The sequence below is a fragment of the Hordeum vulgare genome, chromosome 2H (assembly GCF_904849725.1).
Source record: "Hordeum vulgare subsp. vulgare chromosome 2H, MorexV3_pseudomolecules_assembly, whole genome shotgun sequence".
In the NCBI taxonomy this organism is placed as follows: domain Eukaryota; kingdom Viridiplantae; phylum Streptophyta; class Magnoliopsida; order Poales; family Poaceae; genus Hordeum; species Hordeum vulgare.
In genome coordinates, this window is record NC_058519.1 from 96,372,842 (window position 1) to 96,393,318 (window position 20,477).

Genomic DNA, 20,477 nt, shown 5'->3' on the forward strand with positions numbered 1-20,477 from the left:
TCTGCCCAGGCAAAGTATCGTGCCAGAAATTGTGTTATGAAAAAATAGTTACGAAAAAGAAAATGACCAGAGTGGGATTTGAACCCACGCCCTTTCGGATGATAGGCAAAAGAAGTACATCAACTCTCTTCGTGATAAACTCTTGTTCCCAAAAAATGATGGGCATATGATGCATGGGACCAAACATGGGAGGCTTCAGCGGCATGGGAGCTGCCATGAAAGGCTTGAGTGGCATGTGAGCTGCCATAGGAGGCTTTGGTGACATGTGCTGAAGTTTTACGATGACGGGCTAAATTTGACATAGCGTGAAAAAATATCATATGTCCGCGCGCGTTAAAACGCTATTCGAACGTTGTCATCACTTCTGTTGAAGATGCTGTTAAGGAACAATATTTATACATTACGACTCTAATGGTCTAACTTTCAAAACGTGCGTGTGTGCATGTTCCTTTGTACCATACCATGCTGTCTTCTTTATGTATCCTGCGGTCTCTGCCCAGGCAAATTATCATGCCAGAAATTGTGTTATGAAAAAATAGTTACGAAAAAGAAAATGACTAGAGTGGGATTTGAACCCACGCCCTTTCGGACCAGAGCCTTAATCTGGCGCCTTAGACCAACTCGGCCATCTGATCAACTGTTCTTCTTCTGTATTTGCATTTATAAATCATATTTGCACCTTTTGGGAAGCCAAGCTAACTGGCGCGGCGCCTTGCAAAAGCAACAGTATATCGTAGAGACACACAATGCTTTTGGTGGAATGGAAAAGATTTCTACCGGTGTATTTGTCTTAATACAGAGAGCACAGGTGTTTGGGCACTCTTGAACCAACATCATCTACCGGTGCAACCAGTGAAGAAGGGCGTGTGAGTGGTACGCACATGCGTTGTTAGTACTCATGTGAACAATGAAGGCTAGGTTAGACCTCGCTACTCCCTCCGTTCCTAAATATTTGTATTTCTAAACATTTCACTGTGGACTACATAGGATATATGTATAGACATAATTTGTATGTAGTTCATAGTTGAATCTTTAAAAAAAATAGAAACGAAGGAAATAGTTTGTAACACGAGCAAGCGGTGTTGTCATGTCTGCGTGCCAACACCAGTTTCAATCGACATAAGATCCCACAATTATTTTAAAAGAAAAAGGAAATCCCACGAGTTCAGCTTCTTAAGTGCACCAGTTCCAATCGACATAAGATCCCACAGCTTCTCTAAAAGGAAAAGAAAATCCCAGAGTTCAGCTTCTTAAGTGCACGGACAGCCTGTTTTCAAACCATGTCCTCTGCACGAGTGCAACGTAGTTTTACTTCAGAAAATGGAAGTGTTTTTGTCCTTAGTATTTCCATTATGCGTTATTCTTTTTTTTAAGGAATAGACAGGAGCACTGTTTTGTTCATTTCAGACGAAAAAGATGGTTTATATAGAGAGATGCCAAGTTTTTCCATGAAACTAGGCAAAAATCCGAAAGGGGCCAACACAAAGGGTACAACTCAATCAATACCGGTCGTAACTTGGACCCGACAAAAAGCCAGGGCCCTCTGCTTGATATCTTTGAAGTCCAGCGCCACCACCTCGGCATGGGTGAAACGTGACCAGTTGGAAATACGACAATTGTGCTCCTTCTAGAGAAAGCGCGCAACGCGGGTCATGCGGTCAGCCCCTAATGGCGAGCATGTCACGGTAAGGATCCTTCCATGGAGCACGAGCCATGCGAAGAACTTGCACTTTGGTTCCGCGTGCGCCTCCTAAATCTTGACTCGGGAGAACCTAGGGAAGAATCCGAAGAAGTGAGCTGTGTAAGCCGAAGCAACGGAGTAGATGCCATTGGAGGTTCATTTCTAGGAGATGGAGTCTTCCTGATTCGGGTCAATGTAACTTGCGAGGTCACCGTCGCAAGGGCAATGAACTCAAGCAACCGGGTGTCACCGACGAATTTTTTGTGTTCTAAAATGCATGTCGGAGCCTTATTATATCATATTTAGAAATAAACTGTAATCTTTCTAAAAAGCAAAAGATTGAAAATATGAACGCTTAGAAGCCTAACAATTCACAAAACTGCTTGCTCACAAGCTTAACAGCCGACAAAATTGCTTACTCAGAAGCCTAACATTGAACAAAACCGCATGCTGAGAAGCCTAATACGACTTCTTGTGCTGTCTACTGCACTTTATGTAGTACACTTATCACTTATGGCTGAAGCCAATTGGCACATGAGTGTAGCACTTGCAAATGAATGGGATTTTTGTTTCCAAAAACAACATAGTTTCTAAGTAGTCTAATAGATAGATTACAGCATGTCTGAACTAAGATGAGAGATCTTAAAGATTTATTAACTCTTAGACATGATCAATAAATATATGAAACACTACAAGGATAAAGGCAAAATACACATGTCCATATGCAATTTGTACCAAACATCAATACAAAAATTAGATGTTGAATTGTCTCTTGGTCGTCAATCTTTGGGAGAAGCCATCTCTCATCCATCTCAACCCGGATAGGGTGGATATCATTTTCTAGAAGCTAACAAAGCATGGGCATTACTCCGATGCATCGGCTTACGAGGTCCACTTCAGGGGCTTAGTTGACACGGACCTTGTACTAGCGGTTTGAAAGAATTGCCCCCCTCCAAAATGCAATTTCTTTGTTTGGCTAATTATTAATAATAGGATTTGGACGGTGGATCGGCTACAACTATGATGATAGCCTAATTGAAACCTTTGCCCCTGTGTAAGAAAGTGAAGGAATCAACTGCTGGTCTACTCTTTCATTTTAGATACTAAAAGGACGTGGATGTCCCTAGAGGTGGTGAACATGCGCTTTAAACTAATTACGGTTTAGGCTTGAACAAATGCAAAATAAACTAGTGTTTAATTCGCCAATCACAAAACCTAAAACAGCTAGGCTCACCTATGTGCACCAACAACTGATGCTAAACAAGATAAACAACTAAGTGATAGCAAGATATATAACAAGAATCAATATGACTATCACAAAGTAAAGTGCATAAGTAAAGGGCTTGGGTAAGAGATAACCGAGGCACGCGGAGGCGATGATGTATCCCGAAGTTCACACCCCTGCGGATGCTAATATCTGTTTGCAGCGGTGTGTACGCACAATGTTCCTCAAGAAGCCACTAGGGCCACCAAAATCTTCTCATGCCCTCACACAGTGCAAGATGTCGTGATTCCACTAAGGGCCCCTTGAGGGAAGTCATCGAACCCGTACAAATGGACAACCTTGAGGGCGGTCACCGAACCCGTACACTTTGGAAACCCTTGTGTACGGTCATCGGAACCCGTGCAAATTGCTCGAGGTAATCTCTACAACCTTATTGAAGACCCAGACGCTTTCCTAGAGCTTTACACCATAATGATTAAGCTTCGAGGCACCACCAACCGTCTAGGACGCCAAAGCACCCAAGTTGAACAAGGTCTAGGGTACCAAGCACCCAAGAGCAATAAGCTTCTCAACTTTTCACTTCCACGTATCACCGTGGAGAACTCGAACCTACGCAACTAATGTAATGGAAATAACACACAAAGTGGTCAAGTCCTCACACTCAAATCCCTCTGAGAGTATGCTGGACTAGGGGGTACTCACTGCATCGTCTCTCGACCAGTGGGTCGGGCCGAGGACCCTCATGGAGGTTCACTCATGGGCCAGTTCGGAGAGCCCATGATGCATACGGGGGAGATTCCACAAGACTTGGCGCACAACACAAAGGTTGTTCCTAACACTAGGCCTCCGGTGCATTATATAAACCGAGGCCAGGCTAGTTAATCGACGAATCTTAGCTTAGGACCCCTACTATGAGATATGTCACCATTGCTCCAAGACGCTTAGCTTAGGACCCCTACTATGAGATATGTCAGATTCAGAACCAGCATTGGTGCTTTCATTAAGAGCTTACTAGTAATCGCCGCGGTACGATGGGAATTCACATCATCTCCGGCGCGATCTACAACGTTGGAATTGAGCTTTGTTGTTGATGTCGGCATCTTCGTCACCGGCTCGACTGGTCACCTCAGCTAGATCAAGGAGTGCGCTCTGCATCGGATCATCAAGATCGGACGGATACTTTCATCATCATAAACTCTGAAATCTATCAAGATCATGGGGAATCATCCATGGAGCTCGGGGCTTTGATGTTAATATCGTCATCATGCGATGGTGCAGTTTTTCTGGACAACGCATTCATGTTCATATTCCCGGTCTCCTAGAGTGTTGCTTTCATGATTTCCTCGGCAGAATTTGGTGGAATTAAGTATCGAAAAATTCTGCAAAATTTCATAGCGTTCGGATGGAGGAATCTCCGGCAATATCCGATATACCGAAGGCGTGTCGAATCAGGAGGAGAATCTGGATGAGTTTAGGGAGAGGGGTCCAGTATACAGCTCGGACATCCGTTAAAAAATTCCACTGTTCATCGGCTATGGAATTCCTGTATCGATCACCCCTCAATATTTGAGCTCAATCCGACCGTCCAAACTTTGGGAAACATCCTATGAGCACAGCGAGATTTAGATCTATTTTCTGGGCGAAAAAGAATCCGACATGAGTTCGTCCTTTTATATGAACGGGTTGTCGGACCTCCTTTTTGATGGAAATGTTTTCATCACCTCGGCGAGCCGACCAAGATTTCGGCATCGCGATGGACGAACTATCATTAATATAACCTTGCCGCCCCGCGGGTTGCTCCGGAAGTGCGCGCAGTTGCTCCATCTAGCTAGCATTGATCGCGTCACAAATTTTGACCTGCGTGAGCATCACCGCGCCGTCGCTTCTTCAAGCCGATGTCCATCACGCCGACCTGTTTCGACACTTTGGCTGGCATGAGCGCTCTAGCGTCACCTTACCGACCTACTCTGTCACCTCGGCTACTTCGGGGGCTTCGCTATATCTTCATCAACATGCTCCATGGACTTCGACATCACCAACCGACCAGCTTCGTCTTGTTCGCTGGACCGGGGGCTTCGCCTCGCCACATCGACTATGCCGCGTGGCCACTTCATCAAGTCGAGATCTTCGCTCGGGTACCTCGGGACCGGCTTTCGGGCTGGGACCTTGACTCGCTACAAGCTCGGTAACTCGCTTTGTCAATACAATTCAACACAGTCTGTTCTCGCACCACGACACGAGACGCGAGACGCTCAAGTTACGAGAGATCTATCAACTTCGACCACTATGAACAATTAGGTGCTATTTCTCCTATTAAATTTGTTGGTGCTTATTAGTACTATCAAAAATCTTTGTACTTGTAATTTGTACAATTTTGTGCGCAGGTTATTGAGCTGACGGACTCTAATCTGCATTGACGTCCCTATGGTGTCAATTCTACTTATGCTACACAAAGGCCATATTTGTTTTATTATTCATACTCCACGTAAATTCATTATGTAGAATATATTATTATTATATCCAGGTCGGACTGCTTTATGTGTGCATGTAAAGGATTTAGATCGGACGGCATTGTCACCCCAGCGTACCAACATCGTTGTCCCGCCTCCGTTGACCAAATTATGTTGTCACTCTAGCACGAATTCGGGTGACCCTGTGAATTATGTAAATAATTATTTATTTATATATTATTATTATATTGCTTGTGCTACTTCACGCGTGTAGGTAGTTGACTTCGGCTGTGTCACGCGGTCACCTTGGCGTGCCGACATCATCATCCCGCCTCCATCAATCAAATTGTGTTGTCGACATGATCGACTAACGTGGGGGCTTCGCTGTCATGTTGCCGAACTACTCCATCTCCCCGGCTCGACCGGGGGTTTCTTCTCGGCCCTTCGGAATCGTTGTGTTGTCACTTTATCAAGTCGAGCTCTTCCTCGGCTATCTCGTGACCGGCTTGGTGGTGGGATCTTGTTCCGCTGTATCTCGAACCACGTCATTAACACTGAGCACATTAACCAGCTAAGTTGCCTTCATGCTCAACCTTTTTCAATATTTTATTTATGTGCGGTTCAGTCAAGCATTATATTTGTGTTAAGAAAAGTTGATTGTTAAAAACTTAGCTTGTTATAACCGTTGTTTATTAAAAACACTTCATTTTTTCATGTTAACTATGGCTCTTGAATTTATATGAGCCGTTTCATACTAAGTTATTTCTTCTTGGTAGTTGCAAAGTCTTTTCGTACTACTTCTTTTTCCAACGCGGGTGTGTGGTCAATAGCCGGGTAGCCTCGTTTCTTTTGAAAACAGCTCAAGTTTAGTTCTCTAAATAGGCCTCGAAGAAACACTCCACCTTCGGGATATGGAGGTTGAAGACGAAGGATGATCCGCTTGAAGTGTGGAGATCGAATGTACCATATTAAAGCACAACGTAAGCACATATTAATTTTAAGATCAAATTTCGGATTGGCACCAAGAAACTTGATTTAGTCCGGACATAAAGTTTTTGCTAAAGTTTTGGGTATCGTCGAGCTTATGGCTCCATTAATCTATTTTTATATTTTTCTTTCAAGAGAGTGGAAATCCTCTTGTTGGAGGTGTTCTGCATGGTGGGTCTGTTCGGGAAATATTTTTCGACCCACAATTTGACATCTTTCTTGTCGAGCAAGACCTCGGTGTTGAGGGATTCCCCTCATGACTGAGGTGCCAAGGGGAATAATTCAGCTCAGGAAAGATTTGCCGACCCAAAGTTCTGTTGGAAATATGCCCTAAAGGCAAGAATAAAGTGGTTATTATTATATTTCCTTATTCCATATAATCGTTTATTAGCCATGCTATAATTGTATTGACTGGAAACTAAAATAAATTTATGGGTACATACACAACGAAGTATCCCTAGTATGCCTCTAGTGGACTAGCTCGTTGATCAAAGTTGGCTAAGGTTTCCTAGCAATAGACATGAGTTGTCATTTCATAACGCGATCACATCATTGGGAGAATGATGTGATGGAAAAGACCCAAACCTTAAGCATAGCGTTTGATCGCATCTAGTTTACTGTTATTGCTTTCTTCATGTCAATATATATGTTCCTATGACCATGAGATCAAGCAACTCACTAGCACCGGAGGAATGCCTTTTGTGTATCAAATGTCGCAACGTAACTGGGCGACTATAAAGATGCTCTACCGGTATCTCCCAGGGTGTGTGTGGATTTGGCATGGATTAAGACTGGGATTTGTCACTCCATATAACGGAGAGGTATCTCGGGACCCACTCGGTAATACAACATCACAACAAGCTTGGAAGCAATGTGACTAAGGAGTTGGTCATGAGATCTTGTATTACAGAACGACTAAAGAGACTTGCGAGTAGATTGAACTAGGTATGGAGATACCAACGATCAAATCTCACGCAAGTAATATACCGATGGACAAAGGGAACTGCATATGGGATTAGCTGAATCCTTGACATTGTCGGTTCAACCGGTATAGATATTCGTAGAATATGTGGGAACCAATATGGGCATCCAGGTCTTGCTATTGGTTATTGACTATAGAGGTGTCTCAGTCATGTCTGCATAGTTCTCGAACCAGTAGGGTCTACGAACTTAACGTTCAGTGACGATTTGGTATTGTTGAGTTGTATATGTTCGTAACTGAAGGTTGTTTGGAGTCCCAGATGAGATCCCGGATGTCCCGAGGCGCTCCAGAATGGTCCAGAGAAAAATATTTATATATAGGAAAGTGGTATTTAGGTTTCGGAAATGTTTTGGGTGTTTTCGATATTGTGTCGGGAGTACCGAAAGGGTTTCGGGGATCCACCGTAAAGACCCACACACCCCTGGGGGGCCATGGTCCTAAGAGGTGGCGCACCAGCCCCTGGTGGGCTTGGAAGGTAGAGAAGGGTCCCATGCGCCCAAGGGTTAGGTGGAGGAGGAGTCCTCCCTTGGGTGTCCACCTCCCTTGTTGGAGGTGGACTCTCCCCTAGTTCGGTCGACCCACCTGTCTTGGAGGAGGGTCTAAGATTGAGCCCTGCCTACCACTTCCTCCTACAAATAGAGAGGGAGAGGGAGGTAGCCAACACATAATTGCTTGGCGGCACCATACCTCTCTCTATTGTAGTAATTCTCAACCGTCGTGATCGCGGCAACGCTTGGGAAAGTCATACTGAGATTGCACCACCGTCGCTGCCACCACGCAATCATGCTACCAGAGAATTCGGAAACTACTTCATCCTCGCTTGCTAGATCGAGGAGGTGAAGGCGTCATCGAGCTGAACGTGTGCTAAACGCGAAGGCGCTGTCCGTTCGACACCTGATCGGGGCGTTCGTGATTGGAACGCGAGACAAATCATGAATGGATCACGAAGAAGTTCGACTACATCAACCGGGTTTCTTAACGCTTCCGCTTAGAAATATACAAGGTTATGTAGATGCACTCCCCCTCTCGTATATGTTGATTTCCAAAGATTGATCTTGGTGAGCGTAGGACAATTTTCGTTTCCCATGCGACACTTTCCAACAGTGGTATCAGAGCTAGGTCTATGCGTAGATAACATGCACGAGTAGAACACAAAAGATTTTGTGGGTGTTGATATTCATATTGCTTACTTCCTTGGTCTTATTTTGATTTGGCGTTATGGTGGGATGAAGCGGCCCGGACTAACCTTACTCGTCCACGTACGAGAGACTGGTTCCATCGACTGCCATGCAACTTGTTACATAAAGATAGCTGGCAGGTGTTTGTCTCTCCCACTTTAGTTGAATCAGATTCGACAGAGGCGTTCCTTGTAGAAGGTTCAATAGCAACTTCAATATCACCGTTGTGGCTTTGCGTAGGTAAGAAAGATTCTCGCTAGTTACCCATAGCAGCCATGTAAAACATGCAACAACAAGTAGAGAATATCTAACTTGTTTTTGCGGGGTATGTTGTGATTAGATGTGGCCAATGACATGATGATATATATGTGATGTATGAGATGATCATATTTTGTATAGAACAATCACGACTTGCATGTAGATGAGTACGACAACCGGTAGGAGCCATAGGGTTGTCTTTAATTATTTGTACTTTTTTGCTTTACTTGATCGCTATGAGTTAGCAATAGTGCTAGAAGCTTAGTTGGTGCAACAACCCCGATGGCGAGACGATGATGGAGATCATGATGATGGGGATCATGGTGCCATCCCGATGATGATGGAGATCATGCCGGTGCTTTGGAGATGCAGATCAAAAGCACAAGATGATGGTGGCCATATAATGCCACTACTAGGATTTGCATGTGATGTTAATCCTTTTATCCAACTTATTTTGCTTAGGACGATGGTAGCATTATAATATGATCCCACACTAAAATTCCAAGATAAAATTTGTGTTCTCCTGAAGCGTGCACTGTTGCGAAGGTTTGTTGTTTTGAAGCACCCCGTAATAATCGGGTGTGATAGACTCTACATTCGCATACAGCGGGTGTAAGCCAGTTTTGCACATGCAAAGCACTTGGGTTAAAGTTGACGAGCCTAGCATGTACATACATGGCCTCAGAACATAGGATACCTAAAGGTCGAACGTCAGTCATATAGTAGATATGATCGACATGGAGATGTTCATCATTGAAACCACCTCATATCATGTGATGATCGGACTTGGGTTGGTGGATTTGGATCATGTCACACTCGAGCAACCCGAGGGATGTTGAGTTGAGTGGGAGTTCTTAAGTAATATGATTAATTGAACTCATTATCATGAACATAGTCTAAGTTGTCCTTGCAAATTATGGTGTAGACCAATGGCTCGCGTAGTAATTCCTCTGAATTTAATTGTGTTCCTAGAGAAAGCTAAGCTGAAAGATGATGGAAGCAACTATGCAGACTGGGTCCGTAATCTGATGATTATCCTCACGGCTTCGCGAAAGGCTTATCTCCTTGATGCACCGCTTTAGGTAGCACCCCCTCTGGCGGCGACTGCAGATGTTGTGAATGTCTGGTAGGCTCCAACTACATGTTGTATGGCCTGGAATCGGGACCTCAAAGGCGTTTTGAATGCCATTGAGCATATTAGATGTTCCAGGAGTTGGAGTTAGTTTTTTAAGCTAATGAACAAATCAAGAGGTATGAGACCTCCGATAAATTCTTTGCCTACAAGATGGAGGAGAACAGTTCTGTCAGTGAACACATACTCAAAATGTGTGAGTAATACAGCCGGTTGACTCTGCTGGGAGTTGAGCGTCCACCCGAGATGGTAACTAACAGAGTTATTCAATCACTTCCACCTAGCTACAAGAGCTTTGTGTTGAACTATAATACGCAAGGAATAAACAAGTCAATCTTCGAGCTATTCGCGATGCTGAAAGTCACGGAAGTAGAAACCAAGAAAGAGTATCAAGTGTTGATGGTAAATAAAACCACTAGTTTCAAGAATGGAAAGGGCAAGAAGAAGGGAAATTTCAAGAAGAATGGCAAGTTAGTTGGTGCTCCCGTGAAGAAACCCAAGGCTGGCCCCAAGCCTGCGACTGAGTGCTACTATTGCAAGGGAAGTGGCCACTGGAAGCGGAATTGCCCCAAGTATCTAGCCAATAAGAAGGGTGGCAACATCAACAAAGGTATATTTGATATACATGTTATTGAGGTGTACCTTACTAGCTATCGTAGTAGTGCTTGTGTATTTGATATCGGTTCGGTTGCTCATATTTGTAACTCGAACCAGGAACTGCGGAATAAACGGAGGCTCGCAAAGGAAAAAGTGATGATGCGCGTGGGAAATGGTTCCAAAGTTGATGTGATCGCCGTCGGCACGATCGCTTTCCGATTACCATCAGGATTAGTTATGAAGCTAAATATTTGTTATTTGGTGCCTGTGTTGAGCATGAACATTATATCTGGAACTTAATTAAAGCGAGATAGTTACTCATTTAAATCAGAGAAATATGGTTGTTCTATTTATATTAGTAATATATTTTATGGTCATGCACCCAATGTGAATGGTTTATTCTTGTTGAATCTCGATAGTAATGATACACATATTTCTAACATTAATGCAAAAAGATGTAGACTGAATAATGATAGTACCAATTTCTTGTGGCACTCCCGCTTAGGTCATATTGGTGTAAAGCGCATGAAGAAGCTCCATGTTAATGGACTTTTAGAGTCACTTAATTTTGAATCACTTGACACATGTGAACCTTGCCTCATGGGCAAGATGACTAAAACCCCGTTTTCCAGTACATTGGAACGAGCAAGTGACTTGTTGTAGATCATAAATACTAATGTGTGCGGTCCAATGAGTATTGAGGCGTGCAGTGAATATCGTTACTTTCTCACCTTCGCTGATGATTTAAGTATATACGGATATATTTATTTGATAAATCACAAGTCTGAAACATTTGAAAAGTTCAAGAAATTTCAGAGTGAAGTTGAGAATCATCATAACAACAAGATTAACATCCTATGATCTGATCTAGGAGGAGAATATCTAAGTTATGAGTTTGGCATGCACTTAAGACAGTGTGGAATAGTTTCACAGCTCACGCACATGGGACACAATAGCGTAATGGTGTGTACGAACGTCGTAATCGTACCTTATTAGATATGGTGCATTCTATGATGTCTCTTAGCCATTTGCCACTATCGTTTTGGGTTGTGCATTGGAGACAGATGCATTCACTTTAAATAGGGCACCATCGAAATCAATTGAGACGACACCGTATGATTTAAGGTTTGGCAAGAAACCTAAATTATAGTTTCTTAAAGTCTGGGGTTGCGATGCTTATGTCAAAAGGCTTCAGCCTAATAAGCACGAACCCAAAGCGGATAAGTGCGTCTTCATAGCATACCTGATACGTCTCAAACGTATCTATAATTTTTTATGGTTTCATGCTGTTATCTTGTCATCTCTGGATGTTTTATGTACCTTTTATATCTTTTTTGGGACTAACTTATTAATTCAGTGCCAAGTGCCAGTTCCTATTTTTTCTGTGTTTTTGGCTCTTTTCAGATCTGATTTTGGAACAGAGTCCAAACGGAATAAAATCCACGAAATAATTTTTTCCCGAACGGAAGAAGATCAGGGGGCTTGAGGGCCAAGCTAGGAGGGCTACAGGGGGCCCACAAGCCCCCCATCCGCCACCAGGGGGCAGCGGATGACAGGCTTGTGGCCTCCCTGGCGCCCCCCTGACCTAGATCCTTCGCCTATATATTCCCTAAAATACAGAAAAAATCAAGGGATCCACGAAAATACTTTTCCGCCGCCGCAAGCTTACGTTTCCGCGAGATCTCATCTGGAGACCCTTCCCGGTGCCCTGCCGGAGGGGACTTTGGAGTTGGAGGGCTTCTACATCAACATCATCGCCCCTCCAATGACTCGTGAGTAGTTCACTTTAGACCTACGGGTCCGTAGTTAGTAGCTAGATGGCTTCTTCTCTCTCTTGGATCTTCAATACAAAGTTCTCCATGATCTTCATGGAGATCTATCCGATGTAATCCTCTTTGGCGGTGTGTTTGTCGAGATCCGATGAATTGTGGATTTGTGATCAGATTATCTATGATATATATTTGAGTCTTTGCTGATTTCTTATATGCATGATTTGATATCCTTGTAAGTCTCTCCGAGTCTTGGGTTTTGTTTGGCCAACTAGATCTATGATTCTTGCAATGGGAGGAGTGCTTGGTTTTGGGTTCTTACCGTGTGGTGACTTTCCCAGTGACAGTAGGGGCAGCAAGGCACACATCGTGTAGTTTCCATCAAGGGTAACAAGGTAGGCTTTGTCGTAGATATGAGATTGTCCATCTACATCATGTCATCTTGCTTAAGGCGTTACTCTGTTCTTTCGGACTTAATACACTAGATGCATGCTGGATAGCGGTCGACCTGTGGAGTAATAGTAGTAGATGCAGAAAGTACCGGTCTACTTGTTTTGGAAGTGATGCCTATAGATATAATCATTGCCATAGATGACGTCACGACTTTGCGTCGTTCTATCAATTGCTCGACAGTAATTTGTTCACCCACCGTCTACTTGCTTTCATGAGAGAAGCCACTATTAAACACTACGGCCCCCGGGTCTATTCACATCTATCGTTTCCACTTTCGCTTTTACTTTGGTTTGTTACTTTCTTGCTTTCAGTTCTCACTTGGCGAACAATCTATAAGGGATTGACAACCCCTTCATAGCGTTGGGAGAAAGCTTTTTGTGTTTGTGCAGGCACTTGAGATACTCCTTCACTGGATCGATACCTCGGTTCTCAAACTGAGGGAAATACTTACCACCGCTGTGCTACATCACCCTTTCCACTTCGAGGGAACACCAACGCAAGGCTCCAAGGCCACGGGGGAAATCCTTTGCATATTTGCCTAGGAAGTCCCTTAAGGCGTAGCCGTAGCAGAAGGATTCCTGGTGCCGTCAACAGGCCTATTTCTGGCGCCATTGGAAGGTCTTTTGTTGCAGTAGCAATACCCAAAGGTAACAATTGGGTATACCTTCTATCTCAGATCTGAGGGCAAACTGTTTGTTACTAAGAACGGATCCTTTCTCAAGAAAGAGTTTCTCTCGAAAGAATTGAGTGAGAGGGTGGCGGAACTTGAAGAGTATACGGAACCTTCACTTCAACGAGAGAGTAGCAGGGCACAGGAATGTGTTCCTGTGACGCCCACACCAGTTGAAGAGGAAGTTGATGATGGTGATCATGAAGCTTCGGATCAAGTTACTACTGAACCTCGTAGGTCGACAAGGACATGTAATGCTCCTGAGTGGTATGGTAATCCTCTCTTAGAAGTCATGTTGTTGGACAGCGATGAACCTGTTGGAAATATGCCCTAGAGGCAATGATAAATAGTTATTATTATATTTCCTGTTTAAAGATAATCATTTATTGTACATGCTATAATTGTATTGAATGAAAACATAGATACATGTGTGGATACATAGACAAAACAATGTCCCTAGCAAGCCTCTAGTTCGCTAGCCCGTTGATCAAGGATAGTCAAGGTTTTCTGACTATGTGCAAATGTTGTTGCTTGATAACTGGATCACGTCATTAGGAGAATCATGTGATGGACTAGACCCAAACTATGAACGTAGCATATTGATCGTGTCGTTTTATTGCTATTGTTTTCTGCGTGTCAAATATTTATTCCTATGACCTTGAGATCATATAACTCACTGGCACCGGAGGAGTACCTTGTGTGCATAAAACGTCACAACGTAACTGGGTGACTATGAAGGTGTTCTAGAGGTATCTCTGAAGGTGTGCGTTGAGTTAGTATGGATCAAGACTGGGATTTGTCACTCCATGTGACAGAGAGGTATCTCGGGGCCCACTCGGTAATACGACATCAAACACAAGCCTTGCAAGCAATGTAACTAAGTGTAAGTCACGGGATCTTGTATTACGGAACGAGTAAAGAGACTTGTCGATAACGAGATTGAAATAGGTATGCGGATATGTGATGTTTGTTGTGTATCCCTTGCAACGGCACTAGAAATAGTTGTGTTGACGGCACCAGGAATCCTTCAGCTGCGGCTATGCCTTAAGGGACTTCCTAGGCAAGTACGCAAAGGATTTCCCCCGTGGCCTTGGAGCCTTGCATTGGTGTTCCCTCGAAGCGGAAAGGGTGATGTAGCACATCGACGGTAAGTATTTCCCTCTGTTTGAGAACCAAGGTATCAATCCGGCGGAGTAGTATCTCAAGATCCTGCACAAACACAAAAGCTTGCACCCAACGCTATGAAGGGGTTGTCAATCCCTTATAGATTGTTTGCCAAGTGAGAACTGAAAGCAACAAAGTAACAAAGCAAAGTAAAATCGGAGGTGTAAACGATGGATGTGAATAGACCCGGGGCCGTAGTAGTTACTAGTGGCTTCTCTCATGAAAGCAAGTAGACGGTGGGTGAACAAATTACTGTCGAGCAATTGATAGAACCGCGCAAAGTCGTGACGATATCTATGCAACGATTATATCTACAGGCATCACGTCCAAAACAAGTAGACCGATACTTTCTGCATCTACTACTACTACTCCACACGTCGACCGCTATCCAGCATGCATCTAGTGTATTAAGTCCTTAAGAACAGAGTAACGCCTAAAGCAAGATGACATGATGTAGAGGGATAATCTCAAACCAATGATAAAAACCCCATCTTTTTACCCTTGATGGCAACTACTTGATGTGTGCCTTGCTGCCCCTACTGTCACGGGGAAAGGTCACCACATGGTAGAACCCAAAACCAAGCACTTCTCCCGTTGCAAGAATCACAGATCTAGTTGGCCAAACAAAACCCAAGACTCGGAGAGACTTACAAGGATATCAAATCATGCATATAAGAAATCAGCAAAGACCCAAATATATATCATAGATAATCTTATCACAAATCAACAATTCATCGGATCTCGACAAACACACCGCCAAAGGAGATTACATCGGATAGATCTGCATGAAGATCATGGAGAACTTTGTATTGAAGATCCAAGAGAGAGAAGAAGCCATCTAGCTACTAACTACGGACCCGTAGGTCTGAAGTGAACTATTCACGAGTCATTGGAAGGGCGATGATGATGATGAAGAAGCCCTCCAACTCCAAAGTCCCCTCCGGCAGGGCGCCGGGAAGGGTCTCCAGATGAGATCTCGCGGAAACGGAAGCTTGCGGCGAAGGAAAAGTATTTTTGAGGCTCCCCTGATTTTTTGGGAATATTTGGGAATTTATAGGCCAAAGACCTAGGTCAGGGGGCGGCCAGGGAGGCCACAAGCCTGCCCACCGCCGCCCCCTTGGTGGCAGAGTGGGGGCTTGTGGGCTCCCTGGAGCCCACCTGGCTTGGCCCAAAAGCCCCCTGGTCTTCTTCCGTTCGGCAAAAAATCATTTTGGGGTTTTTCTTCCGTTTGGACTCCGTTCCAAAATCATATCTGAAAAGAGTCAAAAACACGGAAAAAACAGGAACTGGCACTTGGCACTGAATAAATAAGTTAGTCCCAAAAAAGATATAAAAGGTACATAAAACAACCAAAGAAGACAAGATAACAACGTGAAACCATCAAAAACTATAGATACGTTTGAGATGTATCAATATCGACGATCGAATCTCGAGCAAATAACTTACCGAAGGACAAAGGGAATGACATACCGGATTATATGAATACTTGACCCTGAGGTTCAACCGATAAGATCTTCGGAGAATATGTTTGATCCAATATGGGCATCCAGGTCCCGCTACTGGATATTGACCGAGGAGTGCCTCGGGTCATGTCTACATAGTTCTCGAACCCGGAGGATCTGCACACTTAAGGTTCGACAATGTTTAAGTATAGTTGAGTTATATGTGTGGTTACCGAATGTTGTTCGGAGTCCAGTATGAGATCACGGACGTCACGAGGGTTTCCGGAATGGTACGGAAATGAAGATTGATATATAGGATGGTTTTATTTGATCACCGTAAAGTTTCGGGCACTTCCGACAGTGTACCGGGAGTGACGAATGAGTTCCGGGAGTTAACCGGGAGGGGCCCACCCACCCAGGAGTGAGCCCAAGGCCCTAGGGTAGTGCCACAAGTCCTTACTGGGCTGCTGGAGTCTGCCCAAGGAGCCCATGGCGCCACATAAAAAAATACCAAAAAGAAAATGGAAAGAGGGAGGTGGGAAGGAAGGGGAGGACTCCTCCTTCCCAAGCCGAATTGGAGGAGGAGTCCCCCTCCTCCTAGCGTCAGCGCACCCTGTTGGGGAACGTCGCATGGGAAACAAAACTTTCCTACGCGCACGAAGACCTATCATGGTGATGTCCATCTACGAGAGGGGATTTCCGATCTACGTACCCTTGTAGATCGCACAGCAAAAGCGTTAGTGAACGCGGTTGATGTAGTGGAACGTCCTCACGTCCCTCGATCCTCCCCGCGAATCGTCCCACGAACCATCCCGCGATCCGTCCCACGATCCGCTCCGATCTAGTGCCGAACGGACGGCACCTCCGCGTTCAGCACACGTACAGCTCGACGATGATCTCGGCCTTCTTGATCCAGCAAGAGAGACGGAGAGGTAGATGAGTTCTCCGGCAGCGTGACGGCGCTCCGGAGGTTGGTGGTGATCTAATCTCAGCAGGGCTCCGCCCGAGCTCCGCAGAATCGCGATCTATAGGAAAAACCGTGGAGGTATGTGGTCGGGCTGCCATGACAAAGTTGTCTCAAATCAGCCCTAAAACCCCACTATATATAGGAGGGAGGGAGGGGAGGAGGCAGCCTCAAAACCTAAAGGTTTGGCCGAAATTGGAGGTGGAGGAGTCCTACTCCAATCCTACTTGGAGTAGGATTCCATCTTCCCACTTGGAAACTCTTTCCACCTTGTGTTTTTTCCTTCTCAAACCTTATGGGCCTTAGTGGGATCTTATTCCTGCCCACTAGGGGCTGGTTTATCTCTTCCCATAGCCCATGAGACCCCTTGGGGCATGACACACCTCCTGATGGTCCTTGGCACCCCTCCCGGCACTCCCAGTACACTACCGATGAGCCCGAAACTTTTCCGGTAATGCACGAAAACCTTCCGGTAACCAAAGGAGGTCATCCTATATATCAATCTTCGTTTCTGGACCATTCTGAAAACCCTCGTGACGTCCGTGATCTCATCCGGGACTCCGAACACATTCGGTAACCAACCATATAACTCAAATACGCATAAAACAACGTCGAACCTTAAGTGTGCAGACCCTGCGGGTTCGAGAACTATGTAGACATGACCCGAGAGACTCCTCGGTCAATATCCAATAGCGGGACCTGGATGCCCATATTGGATCCTACATATTCTACGAAGATCTTATCGTTTGAACCTCAGTGCCAAGGATTCATATAATCCCGTATGTCATTCCCTTTGTCCTTCGGTATGTTACTTGCCTGAGATTCGATCGTCAGTATCCGCATACCTATTTCAATCTCGTTTACCGGCAAGTCTCTTTACTCGTTCCGTAATACAAGATCCCGCAACTTACACTAAGTCACATTGCTTGCAAGGCTTGTGTCTGATGTTGTATTACCGAGTGGGCCCCGAGATACCTCTCCGTCATACGGAGTGACAAATCCCAGTCTTGATCCATACTAACTCAACGAACACCTTCGGAGATACCTGTAGAGCATCTTTATAGTCACCCAGTTACGTTGCGACGTTTGATACACAAAAAGCACTCCGCCGGTGTCAGTGAGTTATATGATCGCATGGTCATAGGAACAAATACTTGACGCGCAGAAAACAGTAGCAACAAAATGACACGATCAACATGCTACGTCTATTAGTTTGGGTCTAGTCCATCACATGATTATCCTAATGATGTGATCCCGTTATCAAGTAACAACACTTTCCTATGGCCAGGAAACCTTGACCATCTTTGATCAACGAGCTAGTCAACTAGAGGCTTACTAGGGACAGTGTTTTGTCTATGTATCCACACAAGTGTTGTGTTTCCAATCAATACAATTATAGCATGGATAATAAACGATTATCATGAACAAAGAAATATAATAATAACTAATTATTATTGCCTCTAGGGCATATTTCCAACAGTCTCCCACTTAAACTAGAGTCAATAATCTAGTTCACATCACCATGTGATTCCAACGAATCCAACACCCATATAGTTATGGGGTCTCATCACGTCTTTCTCGTGAGAGAGGTTTTAGTCAACGGTTCTGAAATTTTCAGCTCCGTGTGTTCTTTACAAATCTTTATGCCATCTTATAGATGCTGCTACTATGTGCTATTCGGAAATACTCCAAATATCTACTCTACTATACGAATCCGTTTCACTACTCATAGTTATTCGGATTAGTGTCAAAGCTTGCATCGACGTAACCCTTTACGTCGAAATTTTTAACCACCTCCATAATCGAGAAAAATTCCTTAGTCCATCAGTTACTAAGGACAAATTTTGACCGCTGCTAGTGATTCAATCATGGATCACTCTGTGTACCTCTCAACAGACTTTGAGTCAAGGCACACATCAGGTGCGGTACCCAGCATGGCATAATTCAGATTCTACGGCCAAGGCATAGAAGACGACCTTTGTCTATTCTCTTTATTCTATCGGGGTCAGGTTTTGAGTCTTACTCTAATTCACACCTCACAACGCAACCAAGAACTCCTTCTTTGCTGATCTATTTTGAACTCCTTCAAAAACTTGTCAAGGCATGCATCTTGTTGAAACTTCTATTAAGCGCGTTCGATCTATCTCCATAGATCTTTGATGCTCTACACTCAAGTAGCGCAATCCTGGTATTCCTTTAAAAACTCCTTTCAAACAACCTTGTATGCTTTACAAAAATTCTACATTACTTCTAATCCACAATATGTCAACCAGATATACTTATCAGTAATTCTATAGTGCTCCCACTCACTTCTTTGGAAATACAAGTTTCTCATAAACCTTGTACAGACCCAAAATCTTTGATCATCTCATCAAAGTGTATATTCCAACTCCGAGATGCTTGCACTAGTCCATTCGCTGGAGCTTGCATACTTGCTAGTATCTTTAGGATCGACAAAACCTCCTGGTTGTATCACATACAATGTTTGCTCAAGGAAACCGTCGAGGAAACAATGTTTTGACATCCTATGTGCAATATTTCATAAATAATGCAGCAACTACTAACATAATTCTAACAGACTTTTAGCATCACTACGAGTGAGAAAGTCTCATCATAATCAACTGTTTGATCTTGTCGGAAACATCTTTGCGACAAGTCGAGCTTTTCTTAATAGTGACTTATCACCATCATCGTCTGTCTTCCTTTTAACGATCCATCTTTACTCAATAGTCCTATGACCATCAAGTAGTTCTTCCAAAGTCTACACTTTATTTTCATACATGGATCCTCTCTCGGATTTCATGGCTTCCAGCCATTTGTCGGAATCCAGGCCCACCATTGCTTTCTCCATAACTTGTAGGTTCACTGTTGCTCAACAACATGACCTCCAAGCCAGGGTTACCATACCACTCTGCAATAGTACGTGATCTTGTCAACCTACGAGGCTTCTAGTAACTTGATCCGATGCTCGATGATCACCATCATCATCTTTCACTTCAATTGGTGTAGGTGCCACAGGAACAACTTCCTGCGCCCTGCTACACACTGGTTGAAGTGATGGTTCAATAACCTCATCAAGTTCTACCACCCTCCCAGTCAATTCTTTCGAGAGAAAGCTTTCCTCGAGAAAGGATCCGTTTCTAGAAACAAACACTTTGCTTTCGGATCTGAGATAGGAGATTTACCCAACTGTTTTGGATATCCTATGAAGATGCATTTATCCGCTTTGGGTTCGAGCTTATCAGACTGAAACTTTTTCACATAAGTGTCGAAGCCCCAAACTTTCAAGAAACGACAATTTAGATTTCTCTAAACCTCAGTCTATACTGTGTCATCTCAACGGAAATACGTGGTGCCCTATTTAAAGTGAATGCGGTTGTCTGTAATGCATAACCCATAAACGATAGTGGTAATTCGATAAGAGACATCATAGCATGCACCATACCAAATAGTGCGTGGCTATGACGTTCACACACATCATCACACTATGATGTTCCAGGTGGCATGAACTGCGAAACAATTTCC

General features: G+C 44.0%; 1 non-coding gene across 1 annotated transcript; it reads right to left on the bottom strand.

Annotated features, from left to right (window-relative positions):
- Positions 1-554: 554 nt before the first annotated feature.
- TRNAL-AAG lies at positions 555-635 on the bottom strand. The gene has a single exon. It is a non-coding gene; the product is annotated as a tRNA-Leu (tRNA).
- Positions 636-20,477: the final 19,842 nt, after the last annotated feature.